The 13688-nt window shown below is 40.1% G+C and overlaps 1 long non-coding RNA gene across 1 annotated transcript in view; it reads right to left on the reverse strand.

Moving 5' to 3' along the window:
* Nucleotides 1-372: 372 nt before the first annotated feature.
* LOC135213964 (uncharacterized) overlaps nucleotides 373-13688 on the reverse strand; it is a 78027-nt gene continuing 64711 nt past the window's right edge. Inside the window, exons 3-4 of the long non-coding RNA XR_010314238.1 lie at nucleotides 648-786; nucleotides 373-486 (exon numbers count right to left, since the gene is read on the reverse strand). This is a non-coding gene — a long non-coding RNA (uncharacterized LOC135213964). The remainder of the gene's footprint in view (nucleotides 487-647; nucleotides 787-13688) is intronic.

The raw sequence follows: 13688 nt of genomic DNA on the forward strand, positions 1-13688 counted from the left end.
TGAGACGTTATTTCCATCTATCGCTCTTTGAACATTTCTGGTTCTTAGGGCCTGATCTTGTGCCACTGTTATCATTCCTTTTGTTTCCTTCTTGAGCTCTCCCCTCTGTAGCCATTGCCATGTTTCATTGCTGCCCAGTTCTTTAGTCTGTCCATATATTATCTGTGCATTGGTTTGTTGTGCCATTTCTCTGTTCTGTTGATCAATCTCCTGTCTCTGTATATCTCAGGGTCTTCGTCTACTTTTATCAGTCCTTCTTCCCATGCACTCTTGAGCCACTCGTCTTCACTGGTTTTTATTATTATTACTGTATTATTATTATTATTATTATTATTAGTATTATTATTATTATTATTATATTATTATTATTATTTATTATTATTCAGTAGGTGACACCTATTCATATGGAAAAAGCCCACAGGGACCATTGACTTGAATTTCAAGCTTCCAAAGAATATGGTGTTCATTGGGAAGAAGAGATCGCACCTATTAAAAAAGAAAAAAGTAAATAAATAGATCAATAAAAAATGTATTAAAATGCAAAAATAGTATTGTGGTAGTAGTGTATTGCTTTTTTGCTTGAACTTCATAAGTTCCAAGTGCACTAACAATGAGTTTTTAAGCTAAAGAAAAAAAAAAACACTTACATGAACAAGTATACTTGATCTGGTCTTTTCCTTATTTCATTGTTTTTCTGGGAAGAATTTAACATTTCAACAACTTCATATAATATGATGATTGGAAACTTCATGAACTGGGGGGCTTTCTTAAACAATTCTTGAGCCACTGAAAAATTAATTTTTCTAACATAAAAACAGTTGATCCGTTTTTCTTATAAATTCATTTATGTTTCAGTTTTCATGTAAATTCATCAATCATATTGACTGCCATGACTCCCAAGACACAAGCTTCCTGATCCAGAAGGCAACTAGCAGTAGATGCTCACCCTGGACTTCCTAGTAGGAACCAATAATATTATTTGTATATACAACGTTGCAGGAATGTGGGGATTCAATATATAATTGATGGATTTATATGAAAAAGTATGAAACTTGTACAAAACCATCAATCATGGTAAGCCACAATTGCACTTAATGAGGGAGGTCTAGGAGTTGCAATAGTAGAGCGGTCCAACAAAGCTCTTGGAGACTGACTTTGGTTGAGATTTTAACAATAGGTGGTGCTGGCATGAGGCTACTGAAGAAGAGGAAATGTAGATAAAAAGCAGGCAACTGAAATATCCATGTCAAAACAAAGATGCAGTGGAAATATATATACAAACATAGCTGTCTTCCTCACAGTTGCACTATGAAACACTTGTTAGGAGAGGGTGAAGTCACTATGAAACACTTATTAGGAGATGGTCGAGAGTAAGAGAGAAGAAAAGGGATATGAACAGAGGTACAGTAAAAGGAAAAGAATGGGTTGCAGCTAGAGGAAAACAGACACTGCAAAGAACCTTACATAATGCCTAGGTGTGCCACTTGAGGTGCACTAACCCCCTGTGGAAGCCACAACGAGCGATCAAAAGTATACAGCTCATTCTTTTGATTTCTAAGACCAACAACTTTGTCTATGTACGCATGAAAAGTAGAAGTCTGCTGCTCATGGAATAATGGCAGTTTGTGGATGAAGGCCCTTGACTATAGTATCAGCTACAGAAAAATATCCACTTGGCCCGGAATAGTCTATCTGGAAATTGTTTGTCTAGATTGGTAATTTTACTAACATCAGCAGCCTGATGTGAAAAGTCTCTCCTCACCGGACACTGCTATAGCACCCACATTCATAAAGACTGAGGAGGTTGAAGTCCTGGTGATATCTCCAAAATTGAAATTAAAGGGGAAGTTTTTTCCAGGCTAGTAGGGCACTCAGGAGTGCTACCAGTAGAGCAACAAAGACCAGAAAAAATGTTTGCTGTGGCCAAAGTAGGGCTGACAAAGTTTGGTCAAGCACTAGCCTGATCAAGAAGGGGTAAAACTTTTAAATTGCTCCAAGGAACCATGAAGTATTGCTTGCCCATGCCACCTGGTCCATCCAGGCTGAACAATACTAGTTTGGAAGTACGTGTGTGAATGAATCTACGTGTGTGAATGAATCAAGTGGCAAACATGTCTACTGAAGCTTTCTACAGCTTCCAAAGCATGCTGCAGACCTCCAAATGCAAGGAGCATTCCATGAAAAGTAACTTTCCTTAAAAAGTGACTTTTCTTCTACTCTCAAAGCAGAATATTGGACTGTACTTCTTTGGACCAAATCTGAGGATTAGAGCAATAATGTCAGCCTCTATCCACAACTGGATCTTGACAGTCAATGGGCATATTGCCAAAGATTTGGTTCTGTCCTTGTGTCAGAGATAAGCCACCATGATGGAGTTGTCCAACATCACTTATACCACCTTACTGGACAGGTGACTTTTGAAAGCTTGTAGAACTAAAGATGCTGGTCTCAGTTCTAGAAAAATTAAATTTAGACCCTTTTCTTCTGGGGACCATGGGTCACATGCTACAAAATCCTGTACATGGACAAGCAAATCTTCCTCTGAAGTGTCCATAAATAGCAATATTTCTAGCGCTGAAGGAGACATTGATTCTGCTCATCTTGCCACAAAGATGAGCAAAGGCAAGGATATGGAAGTTATCCAGCTGACCTGATGAGGACCACTGTCAGTTCAGTATACAGTAGTACCTCGAGATACGAAATTAATCCGTTCCAAGGGGCCCTTCGTATCATGAGGTTTTCGTATCTTGGACCACATTTTACATGTAAAATGGCTAATCCGTTCCAAGTCCTCCAAAAACACCCTTATTTAAATTTCAATAATAAAGCTAAATTGACTATAAATCAATGAAATACTAACAACAATTTGGACCATTCAATACCTAAATTAAGACTAAAAATGCAAAAACCTGTAAATAAAGTGTATATTAGTGTACAAGAAGTATTATTACTGTAACGTAAAATGTGGAAGCTTACCTTTCAAGTGAGGCTATGTACATACGTAACTATCCAAAGAAGATTGCTTCTGCCTACGTACCACAATGTTCCTGTGTGAGCCTTTTCGGAGGTGTCTTCTACAAATGATTGCACTTTATGAAAAGTGGCTTTAATTTCTGCGTTTTTTTTTTTTTATGTATGTACGTACGTACACTTTAAAAAATATACGTACGTACTACAACGTAACTAGTATCCAAGGAAGATTGCTTCTGCCTACATATACGTACTTTTTCACAATGTTCCTGTGTGAGCCTTTTCGGGGGGTGTCTTCTACAAATGATTGCACTTTATGAAAAGCTGCTTTAATTTCTGCCGTTTTTTTCTTCTATTTTTTATTTTTAACTTTTTTTTTTTTACTTTTATACTTTACAGAGTTGTTTTTTTTTTTTTTTTTACACAGAATTTCAACTTTCTTTTTTTGCACCTCATGACTCTGTTGGCCCTGGTGTCCATCAAAACCCTGTTCATCCAAATGCTCTCTCTGCAACTGATTTGGGTACTGATACGTACACTACATACAGTACTGGTATGCATGTTGTAAATGATTGTCTTAACCTGCCTCGTTCACAAGGGAGTGGAAGATTCTACCCAACCTTGCCAAAAAGTTCCAAGTTTATCCCCAATGAAGAAGAGACCTTGATCACTTATCCCATGTGAGAGATCTTGGTCACTTTTTTTTTTTAAAATAACGTACACATTGACGATCCCGAAAACGAATACCGCGTGCGTACTATAACAATGCTGGTACCGAGTGGCGAGCCATGCCACCACGTGTGCATAGTAGATGCATGATGGCAGGGACACTGGCCAATAGGAGAGAAGGATTTCATGGCCGCGACTAGCATCAGGAACCAATGGGAGAGCAGGAGGATGGTGGCGAGTCTACTAGTATACTAGTATACTAAGATGGCGGCGCGCGGCGCGATTTTCAAAACTGTTATCCGGGCGAATCTCGGACTTTCAGAAACCTTTCGTATCTTGAAAACTTTTTGTATGTAGAGCCGTTAAATTTTTCGTATTGGCTTTCGTATCTCGAGTTTTTCGTAAGTTGAGCCTTTCGTATCTCGAGGTACTACTGTAGTACTATATACAGCATCTAGGCTTGAAATGGATCTGTGGAACTAGCTTCTCCATAGAGTTTACACGGCCTAGCATTTTTTTTTCTATAGTTTTGCAGGCAAGGAAGAAACCTTTAGGAATTCCTCAACCTTGGGACTTGGCAGAAGTACTTCTATATTCTGGTCCATTCCTATACAGTGGACCCCCCCATATTTGCGTTCTCGGCATTCGCAGATTTCTCTATGGACCAATCTACCCATTATTCACGGGAAATTTGCGTATTCGTTGTATATTTTTCTATGAGAAATATCCACAAATTCTTGCTTTTTTTATCAATTTCATCATAAATAGCACCTTTTGTGATAAAACTATTAAAAAAAAGGTATAAACATTTTTAGTGGGTTTTTCTTGAGTTTTAATTAACAAAATAGGCAGTTTTAAGCATTTATATAGGGGGTTTCAACTACTTGCAGAATCTAGATATTTGGGGGGGGGGGGGGGGGGTCTGGTAAGCATCCCCTGCAAATATGGGGGAACACTGTATAAAAGTCCCAGGTACTGACGCAAGTAGATTAGGTACCTGAAGTAACTCCAAAGTTGACAAAAGCAGACACTATCATAAGATAACTATCAAAGCACCTCAACGATCTAATGCTTCAGTAGGCTCAAACAACAACTGGGGCCACCATCATGCAAGTGAAAAGTGGTGCGGCTACTGCTGGCCAAAAAAAGAACCTTGAACTGCAAGAACCTTACTATTTGTCAAGCAATCTGGAGAGATACACTCAAACATCTGTGGACTGGGACCTGAACTCTCCTTCAAGTCAAGAGATGCTCAAAAGTTGTTCTTTTGCATAAATCAATCCATCTCAGCTACAATCCTTTTGTTCTTCCTTTTCACTTAATGATCCTCCTCATTGAATCATTGACTTCAGCTCTTTGAATGCTTTCTGCGTCCCTTTTTGGATGGAGATTGTAGCAACAGTGCAATCTAGTCACTTGGTGGGAAGGGGGTAGAGGGCAAGCCATCCCAACTGAATGGTGGTCCCATGGCCGGATAAATAAGGAAGGTTGGAGCCAGGAAAGGGTATCCATTCATATAACATTTGCTAAATATGAAATTACTCATTTCACAATTAGCAAATGTTTTACGAAAGGATGCCCTTTCCTGGCTCCAACCTTCCCTATTTATCCAGCCATGGGACCACCATTCAGTTGGGATGGTTTCTCCTCTAACCCTTCCCATCAAGTGACTAGATTGCACTGTTGCTACAATCTCCATCCAAAAAAGGGACGCAGAAAGCATTCAAAGTCAATGATTCGATGAAGTTTCTCCAACCTCATGAGGCATCAATTACCATGAAGTATGAACAGCAACTCTCGAAGACCTTCAGGTCACCAACTAACTCAACTATAGTTCCCTATATCATTAGCCTTGCTAGTTATAAAATATTTAGGATACATATCACCCAAGTTTTATTTTTTCTTAAGTTCAGATGATTTATTCTTTTTTTTTTTTATATCCTTTCAGATATAACATCCTACCAACCTGATTAGGACCATGCAATCTGATACACAATCAGAAGTGCCAAGAAAACAGTATTAGGCAGGACAAAATACATCTGCATGTTTTAATTGTAATTCCATTGCCTGTTGAAAACTTAACATCACAAAAAGACTGGGATTCATGGGAAGTCTTTTGAAAACTGTTGAACTCCAGTAGCACTATGATAAACTGCTGAAATATAAGGATAAAACTGAGGTGACAAAAAGAGGCTTTACCACTTAAACTGCAGAAAATTGCCCATAAGACCAATCTTCATCATTTGAAAAGGAGCGAGGGACCTTCTTGGGTCAACAAAGAGAGCCTTCTATCCAAAATCTAAAGAAAACATGATTAAAAGTCAACTTCCAAGGTCCTCCTTAGATCTGCATATCCATGAAGGTGCCAAAATAAAAAAAAATAAAAATTCCCAAGAATTTTTATGCCAGTCAGTCCACCTTCATTCAAATGCCAAAGTTCAACATGTCTTAAATTACAGACCTTACTAGAAGGGAGCCAGCAGCACCGGAGGCATACTATCATCATTCCTATCCGTTGCAGATCCTAGACAAGGCAAAAGGAAACTAGTACGATCAAGCTAAGAGTGATGATAAACACTTCACTTCTTAAAGGAAGTGGTAGCTAATAAAACCTTTTTTACTTGCTTGTTGCTAATAGGAACACATGGTGTATTGAGGATATAAAAAAACTGAAAAAAGGCATCACGAGAAAGCTACATGCAGAATTCCGACTCCAATAAATAAAGCTTACCATCATTCCCAACCACCTTGCAAAACAAATGTTTGTGAGAGAAAAATGATATGATACCCTCTGAATTGGCAAGCAGAAATCTTCAGACTTTAGTTAGACAATGACTGAACATGCTAAGAAATTCCAGGATGATGCTAAAGCACCAACAGAGCAAGACTGGCCTCCAAACTCACAAACAGTTGTTTGTTTGTTTTTATGGTGTTTTTACGTTGCATAGAACCAGTGGTTATTCAGCAACGGGACCAACGGCTTTACGTGACTTCCGTGGGAGACACTAGTATATCACCATCAGCAAAGATGACAAGAGTGCTCACAACAGCACAGATCAGTTTCTAAGCCATCAGTGCTAGAACTCAAAAGCCTGATATACACACATACTGCTACCTGAGGCACAAAGACCACTCATAGGAACTAAATAGAATTAATAAAATACTAAACATATTGAGGTATGGCATGTAAATCCAATATTGTAATATTCTCATGCATTCTTCCCTGTGTCTCAAGTCATTTAACTCTTGATAATTCTGATAGGCTTGACAAGATCATGAATTAAAGGTATGATAATTCAACCCAATGTACCAACTGTGGAACAACAAAGGAGCCTCCCATAATATGACAACTTAAAGCAGTATAGTATTACACCTCTGATTCAAATTCTACTGTACAATGCTGGGAAAAGGGTTAGCCCTGCAGTGGAAGAGCATGTTGCACCGGATTATGATCAGACCGTCCAATTGCAGCATAAAAGTATGGAGTTTGATTAGACAGAGTGATTAGAAAACCCAAAGGGTGGGCTTCTGGATGGTGTCAAGATTTAGTCATGGAATAATGTTAATATCATTGAGGACATAGTAGGATAACTTCCTACTATAAATCTCCCAGTGACTAATGTCACATTTTAACAAGGTTCAAAGGCAGCAGATATAAACTGAAAAAATGAGGATAAGTTCAAGCATATTATCACTGCAATGGGTGCATTTCAAAAATGCAACATGATCGAAACTATAGAAAAAGATTTAAAGATGTTGGCCCACAGAACTTGGCTATGGCACCTGGAGTGGGGAACGAACAGTGAAGACAGGACACTGATGCTGAAAAGAATGATGAGGGCAATAAAGGAATTGGCCAGGAACCAGGTAAAGGCAATAGAGATGAAGATGGGAGAGTGGGAGAGAAGTTGGGGAAGATGGACTGATTTTAATGCAAGTCAAGCATATAGCATTAGTAAAAGTGATGAGGTACAAGGGGCAGGAACAGGTCAGATAGAATCCACCCCGACGCAGAGGGGAAATGGACAAAAAACAACTACTGGAAAGATTAAGGGCATGGAAAGTATGGAAAAAAAGAAGGTTAGGAAAGATGAATGAAGCTAAAAAAAAAGGGAAAATAAACTTAGTATTGTATACTGAACAAGTCAAGATATACTCTTGAACAAGTCAAGATATGCTCTATACTTAGTATAGTATACTGAACAAGTTATGCTCTATATTCAGTAACAAGTGAAGAAAGTGATATACACAGATGGAGAGTTTGAGTGATAAAAGTATAGTATATTGCTACGGGAAATACCACAAATTGGGAAATACAGTTTTACATGTCGAGTGAACGGGACATGGCTGATTTCTTAAAGGAATATGAAAGATACTGCGTAGAAAAGTACACTGACAAGAAGTGCCAATGGTTGCAAGGACTGGGAGAATTTTTGGAGGGTAGCCTACTCGATATTTACTAAACAATTATGAGTGCAGGGTAACATAAGTAAGAGGTAATACAAGACCAAATGATTGAGCAGGTGGAACAAGAGAAAGAGGGAATACGGCACACATGAAAAAACGAACGTGGGGATGAGCAAAGGGGAAAGAAGAAAGTGCCTTTGATGTATGTCCACCAGCTCGAGACTTTAGCCAGACAAAAGTATGGGGGATCAGGATGTAAATGAAAATCAAATGCTAATAAAAAAAAGTTTTGGCTACAGTTCAGGGTTGTGTGGTCAAATTTATAAATCTGAATAATGGAAAGATGCACTGGAAGAATGAGAGGTTGAAACAGAATGGTGCATTAGAATTAATGAGCGACTTTGAATTTGGAGATGTGGTGGAAAATAGGAACAAGGGTAAGAAATATGTAGGAAGAATAAAAGGACTGCAAGAATGGAGTGAACGAGGGATTGCAGGATTGCTAGACATATGAAGATGAGCAGTAGTAGAATAAGGCAGGACAGGAGTAGAAACATCAGTTATGGACGAAATGTAAGGGGGAGCAAAAATAATCAAAGGAATGTCACTAGAAGTATGAAAAGAGGAGTACCAGAGGTAAAATATTCCAAGTGTGCAAGGTAAGGAGATCAGATAAACAAATGTAACCAGACACTAAGAGCTTGTTTTGAAAGTGGTATGGTAGGCCACTGTGTCAAAGACTGTACAGAGGTAAAGACAGCCAAATGTTTTATATGTGGAAGGTTAAGGCATATGGCGAGATATGTGAATCCAAAGAGACAGAAGCCTAGTATGTATACAGAAATTGTGGTTTGACCAGCCATTTTGCCCAGATGTATGATTAGGCCTAAGGCTGAGTGTACTGCATCAAGAGAAGCAGGTCACACGGCAGGTGTGTAAGAAATGGAGTATGAAAAGTGTTTGTCATGATGAACCCTTGGGCTAGGGGGTTGAAAGTGTAAATCTAAATCTGATAATAAATGTGAAGAAGTGTTCAAGCGGTAAGATGGAGTGATAAGGAGTAGAATTATGTGCCTTCACTAATACAAGATGTAGTGTAAATGTCATCTATAAGAGTTTGTATGAATAATTGCCTGGTGTGAAGAACCATAAACAGATACGTATATGCAAGATGTATAGGTGACCTGCTGGTGCCTGTAGTCACAAAGGTGAGAAGAGTTTGGTATAGGTGATGTGAGTATTAATGAAGGAGAGTTCTTTGTAACAGATAGTGAGAATGAAAAGTATGATGGAATGGAATATAAAGAGTTTAGGCCAAGCGCTGGGACTTATGAGGCCATTCAGCACTGGAAGGGAAATTGAGAGTTGTACATTGAAATAATTGTTAGGTGAGGGTGGCTAGCAAGATGGAAGATAGTAAAAGGAATGAATGGGTTGCACGTAAGGGCCAAAGGGATGCTACAAAGATCCTTTAGTAATGCCTAAAATGTACCTCATGAGGTGCACTGACAGCACTATCCCCCCTATGGATTGAAAAGTATGATGTATGTATTGTTAGGCCACCAGTTTTTAAAAGAAAATAAAATGTTTGGATATCAAAAGAAGAGTTGACTGAAATGAAAGAATGAAAGGGAAAGGAGGTGGTACTGTAAAATGGTACTTGACTGGAGATGACGGCAGTGCGAAGATGAAAATGATAAGTGGTATAAAAGTATAAGTAAAAGGATAAGTGGTGTAAAAGTATAAGTAGCAGAGGATGTTGATGCTACTAAGGGGAAGATAATTGGTGTAAAGACTGGGTAGTATCATCCTCCATCAAATATGTATACATTAAGCCATTACTTTTCTGTACTACTAATCTTTGATATAATATTATTAATATCATTTCAGTCACCTTAAACATTTTATCATTAAATATATATATTAAGTACTGTATGGCTTGCAGTTACATTTGTATGAAAATAATCAAGTCCCCTCCCCTTAGTATTCAGCCACGCACATTTTCTTTCATACACTTACTATTCAAGCCATCTCATTTTCTTTTACAGGGGAAACATTTGTATGTAAATCATGAGAGAAAGAGAGAAATATGTATGAACATAAAAATATATGATACTACTTACATATCAAGATTACATACTAGTACTACAACATATGTAAATAGGGTATGTACTCACCAATGATGAATGTTGATAAAAAAATGATGATGAATCAGCTGTGCATTCCGATGAATGACGATGAAGATGACTGCATAGCTAAGCAGAGTAGTTACATCTCCTCAGAGGGCAACTCTTCACCTTCAGGAAGCACTAATTCAGACATTTGGGGAGAGACACTTCTTCAGGTAATTCGAGAGGCACTACTTCAGGTGATTTGGGGGGCACTTCTTCAGGAGTTCGGAGAGGCTTTGGAGGGCCCTTCTTCGTAAGCTTGATGAACACATGATAGGCAGCTGCTGTCACTGCTTCTTCATGGTGGAGAGGGCTTGATTGTAGGGCTCCAATGCCGTATCAAGGACATTTGAAAACTGAGGAGCGTTCTACATAAGGATCCCACATTGAAACAGGATCTCTTTCTTCATGTCCTGCAATGACCAATCAATGACGGACAGATATGTGACAATCGTGAATTTGCGCCATGAGTCTTTTAGCATAAATTCACTGTCACAGTCCATTGCATTAACAAGGTGCTGGAGGGAGTTCCTGGTGCAGTGCCTTGGTCCATAGGCTGAAGAGAGGTGGTGTTGGGAGAGACGAACTCGAGCTGAACTCCCAAGTAATAAATCTCAAGAGGGTGGCCACCAGCATTATCCATAATCAGCAACACCTAAAACTCCATGTCCAAGTTACCCAGGTACATATTGCCTAACTTGAGGGATGAAGCGTTGATGGAACCAGTATTACTCCATAAGGATTTTGGTGATCCAAGCCTTGGGATTATGCATCCAGAACACAGGCAGCAATGCCTTGTTGTTATTCTTGAGTGCCCTGGGGTCTGCAGCCTTGTAAATGAGGCCTAGTTTCAGCATAAAGCCAGCTGCATTTCCACACATTAGGAAGGTAACCCTCTTTCTGGGCATTAAACCCAGAGGCTTTAGCTTTGTCATTCATTAGTTGTATCTGAAAAGGCATCTTCCAGAACAGGCCAGTCTCATCGATGTTGAACACTTGTTCTGGATGGTAGCCCTTCTCCTGTTATTTTCTTGAAGGTCTCTGGATATTTTGCAGCTGGAATTGGTGAAACCACCTGTTGCTGGCCTGAAAACCTTGAGGAGCTGATGATGGCCCTGGTTGTGGCTCTTCCTCCTCTTCTTTGTCTTCTGACGAAAGTTCAGCGAAGTCCAAGAATTCTAATTCCTCTTCCTCATCTCCTTCCTGTGTCTCTATGTCACTGCTTTCCTGTGCCTCAATGTCATCACCTTGTCTAGCAGATGATAACTGCTGATAGAGTTGTCGCGCTTTCTCGCCAATGATGTTGGAGTCAAGGGGCATGTTCTTATTCCAGCAGTCCCTTATCCAGTACACCAGCGCAGATTCCATCTTCACGATTGTTTTATCTCGCACTGTCAACACTATTTTTGCAGTACCAAAGAAGCTCATGCTTACACTTTCTTACCTCGCCTTCTTTCTTCTTTATGTATCTCACTCTCCTCTCATTTGCATTGTAATGGCAGCCAACCTCACCAAAACTTTTGCCTCTTTTAACTTACAAAGGATTTTCACCTCCTCGAGCTTCATGACCAACATCTTTCTTTTAGGATCTTTGCCAGAAGCCTTACAAGTAGCAGGGCATTTTTTTGGAGGCATTTTAGGCATGATTCACACAGATACAAGAAGATTGAAAAAACACAGATCTGCAATTATGTCCATGGGTCACAGTAACTCACTACACAGTGAAGATAATGAAGGAGAGATGCCTAGTACCCACAATTTCATGTTCATGATGTGGGACTCAGGTTTCAACCAATCAACACCAAGTGTACAGCCAGTGAGTGCCAAGGAAAATTGATACCGCTCCTGGATTGGCTGCTTTGCAGACGATAGCCAATATGTAGTGTGTCTAGTATCATTTCGTCTCAGTACTAATGTAACTCACCATCACTGCGTCATAAGAGTTGTTTGTTTATCTTGGTTTGGGTGAAACATCTTTTAAGCAAAAAAAAAAAAAAAAAAAAAAAAAAAAAAACAAAAAATTTATAATAAAATTAGGTTTTACACATGCAACTTACCCGGCAGATATATACTTAGCTTATGTCTCTGACGTCCGACAGAATTCAAAACTCGCGGCACACGCTACAGGTAGGTCAGGTGATCACCCCCTACCGCCGCTGGGTGGCGGTAATAGGAATCATTACCGTTTTCTGACAGAATTTTTCTGTCGCCGGTGCTGACAACAACTTTGTTGGTAGCTCCTGCTTAGAATTTCTTGCTTGCTTCGCCGAGGATTATTTGGGAAGTATTTGATCTTTGGTTGTTGGCATACGCTGTTTTTTGGATTTAGTTGGTTAATATGTCCGATTTAACACCTGGAACTCTGTTTAGAGTATGTGTAAATGAGGGATGCAACAGTCAGGCGTCGCCCTTCAGCAGGTCCTGTAGGCTCGTCCCAGGCTGCTGTAGAGAGCTATAGGAAAAGCCTCTTAAGGAAGTGTTTTTCCGACTCTGATTCGTCCTCTCCTAAACGAGGATGGAGCTCATCTTCCAAATCGCGCCCTCTCAAGAGAGCCTGGAAACCTTCAGGAGAAGGCGCTCTTGACTCCAGCCCGGAGCCTTTTCCGGAGTATTCTCCTGCGCCTAAGAAGGCTATGAAGTCTCCGGAATCTTCACCAGAAGGGATTCGGTCCTCTACTAAGAAATTCCTGTTGGACCTTCAAGGGAATCTCTCTTCTTTAGTAGGCTCTCTTTCTACTAGTAGGCGCAAGGAGCCTTCTCGCAGGAAGGACACCTCTCTTCCAGTTAAGAGTTCCGTTAGGAGATCTTCTCCTAGTAGGAAGGAGGAGTATAATAGACGATCTTCACCAGTAAGAACCTATTCTCCCCCGAGAGTAGACGACTCCTTTGATACTTCGTCTAGACAGGGAAGATTGTATTCCCCGCGCAGAAGCTCTGATGCTAAGAGTCATAGCGCAAAACGCCAAGAAGTAGGCTCTAGATCCTCTCCTTGTAGGAGTAAGGAGAAAGTCCTCTTGCGAGAAGGCAGTGATCGGTTCGTATCTGTCGAACGATCTCCTAGGAGTAGGATCTCCTCTTCAAGTGGAAGGAAGGAACGAGAGAGGGAACGCTCTGCTCAGAGGGATAGAAGCGAGAAAGGCTCTCCTTCGAAGGATGACTTTTCTAGAAGGCGCCAACGTTCGATAGGACTCCTGGATGATAGAATCTCGTTAAGTTACTCGAGACCTTATGATAGGCTTTCCTCAAGGGAGTCAAGCGCCTCTCCTAGCAGGTTCCAAGATTCTACGAAGAACCTAAACAGGGGTTCTCGCCCTACTCCTGGAAGAGTATCTAGAGTGGACGCTTACCGTTCTCCTAGCAGGCGTCAAGAGCCTGAAAGGAGCCTAATCTTGGATCCGCGCCCTACTCCTGTAAGACGATCAAGAGTAGGCGCAAGCTCCTCTCCTCAAAGGCAGCAAGAGCCTAAAACGA

This window comes from Macrobrachium nipponense, chromosome 43 (assembly GCF_015104395.2).
Source record: "Macrobrachium nipponense isolate FS-2020 chromosome 43, ASM1510439v2, whole genome shotgun sequence".
NCBI classification, from domain to species: Eukaryota; Metazoa; Arthropoda; class Malacostraca; order Decapoda; family Palaemonidae; genus Macrobrachium; species Macrobrachium nipponense.